Source organism: Fukomys damarensis, unplaced genomic scaffold (assembly GCF_012274545.1).
Source record: "Fukomys damarensis isolate Sample0158 unplaced genomic scaffold, DMR_v1.0_HiC HiC_scaffold_23, whole genome shotgun sequence".
Classification (NCBI taxonomy): Eukaryota; Metazoa; Chordata; class Mammalia; order Rodentia; family Bathyergidae; genus Fukomys; species Fukomys damarensis.
The window spans coordinates 38,554,230-38,556,914 of NW_022900935.1; positions in this window are offsets into that span (position 1 = coordinate 38,554,230).

Genomic DNA, 2,685 nt, shown 5'->3' on the forward strand with positions numbered 1-2,685 from the left:
GGTGCCCAGCGTCCCTGCGCCCCCGGGTCCTGTCGCCGCCGCCCCGCCTCCCTCTCTCAGACTGAAGCCTCAGGGCCGCTGGAGGAAGGAGCCGGCCAGGGCCAGGAGGGCCACGATCGCTACACCCCAAATTCCGCACCTGGGCTTCGGGCTTCGTGTATCCGTCCGCGGAGCCTGAGTATGCTCACCTCACCGGGAAAGCTGGGTTTGTGGCAGCGGCTAGTCTTGGGGTCTGGCACGAGAGTTGACGTCCCTTTCTGGAGCACATAGGACGGCCCGGTGACAAGCCTGAGAGTCACACTTTGGGATCTCACCAGAAGGGGTGAGGGTGAACAGGGACAGGGATGTGCAGAGTCGTGAAGACCCCTGCTGCGCCCCTGCAGGCTCCTGGAAATGGGGAAAACCCGCTCTCTTACCCCTGCTCCAAAGGGAATCACTTAATCTGCTTTTCGGGGCTAGGGAGGCAAAGCCAGGGCTCAGCCAGCTCTGGAGGGCAATCTCTGGGCCAATGAGCCACTTCAGAGCCTCTTCAGATACCCAGAGCCCAGCCTACAACTCCAGGGCCTCCAGAGCAAGGGCTCCTGGGCCGATGTCAGCTGGGGCATCCTCCTCTAGGCCAAAGCTGTCCTCCCTGGGAGAGACTCAGACAGAGCACAGCCTTTCTGGCAGCCCCAACTCTAGGGCAGTGAGTGGTGGGTGAAACCCTAGGCCAGGGCCGGGTCTTCTGGTGGAGGAGAGAACGTCTCTGTCCCCATGCCAGCAGTGACACAGAGCAGTGCTGCTGCACCCCCAGGATGGCAGGCGAAGAAGCAGGACATGCAGTAGCGCCCCACTTGGTGCATGTGCTCACTTAAACCAGCTGTGATCGGCCATACCTGACATCCCAGTCCTCTGGGAGGCTGAGACAGGGGGATCACTGCAAATTCAAGGCCAGGCTCTATAATGTGTATAGAATACATAGTGAGATCCTACGTCAAATGAAAAAAAAGCACCAAAACGAAAAGGAAAGAAATAGAAAATTACAGTCAAATGTTTGCAGGGATTATTACTAGGTTGGTGGAATATATAATTTTATACGTAATTCTACGTGTTTTATGTACATTGTTTCATGTTATTTCTAGGTAATTTTTATCTTTTAAAAAATGGATATACAGGGCAGGGTCAGGGATTTAGCTCAGTGGTGCCTGCCTGTCAAGCACCAGGTCCTGAATTCCTGGTGCCACACAAACAAAAAGAACATACGTTACTCGTATAGTTCAAAGGAACGTGGGCCAGGGGTTTGGCTCAGTGGTTCTGCCACCAGCCTCGCAAGTGCAAGGGCCCAATTTCGATCCCCAGTACCAAAAAACAAAACAAAACAAAGTAAAGGAACGAATGAGTTATTTTGAGAAGATGGAGACAATCAGGAACCAGGGGCAGCTCGTTCCAGAGTGCTGCTTCTTGCACAGATGGGGCCCTGAGGGACCTAGCAGAGCGCTCAGGACATACGGCCAGCACAGGGAAGAGGGGCGAGCAGAATCTAAGGACCAGGGTTGGGAGCCACTGCAGCTGGGACAGGATCTGGGCCCAGAGGCCACCAGATGTTTTGGATTTGGGAGGATGCAGATGGAGATGCCCAACACTTGGAAGAGGAATGAGAGAGGAGGACACATGGGCCGAGTCTATCAGCAGAGAGGTCTCTCCTCCATGCTCAAGTTAGGCAGTGCTGCCCCCCTCTGCAAAAGGAGGAAACTGGGGCTCAGAGAACTGAAGCAATCTACCTGATGTCACACTGCTGATGTGGGACCACAGTAGGGCAGCATCAGAACCCAGCTCCAACTTCTGGTTTGCTAGAGTTTCTGGGAAAACTTCCCTCCATGGTCAGGCACCATGGATAGGAAAAAAACTCTTGGGCAGTGGGACAAGGCCTGTGTCCCTGCCGTCCTGATAAATCAGGAGGGGAGTTCATTTTGAAGGCCGCAGCAGAAAGGACTCACTCTGGCAAAGCCTCACTCCACCCCCTCAGTATCCCTTTCCTGTCCCCTTCAGCACATTGCTGGAACTCGAACCTGGTCCAAGCTTCCTCTGGGAGGGCCTGTCTCTTTAACCAGCACTGGCTCCCAGATGTTTCCCCAAGTACGTGCAACACGTGCTGGTGCTGTTAAAGGGGCAGAGCTAGGCCCTGCTGGGGAGGGGCGGAGGCTGCTGGCCCACAGGGAGCTGCCTGGTGCTGTGAGGGCTTCCTCTCGGTCTCTTTGTCAGCTGGACAAAGAGCCATGGCTTCTGAGGAATGGACACATCCTGTGCAACCAGATGGCTTGTCGCTTTCCCAGCAGCATGTGGCCATAATAATAATAATTAGAATTCACAAGCTGTTCCTGTAAGTAAAAAAAGTTGGATACAAGCATATATCACATGCTATAATTTCCCTCTCTCTCTCTCTCTCTCTCTCTCTCTCTCTCTCTCTTTCTTTCTTTCTTTTGAGATAGGGTCTTGCTGTGTAGTTCAGGCCAATCTTGAACTTACTGTGTAGCCCAGGCTGGCCTCAAACTGACAACGATCCTCCTGCCTCAACCTCCCAAACACTGGAATCACAAGTGTATGTTACCATGCCTGGTGTCACTATGTATATTTTGATGATAAACATTTTCTTTTAAGGTTGGGGAGCAGTCTGTTTTGTCCAGGTCTCTTTTGCTGCTTTGTCCA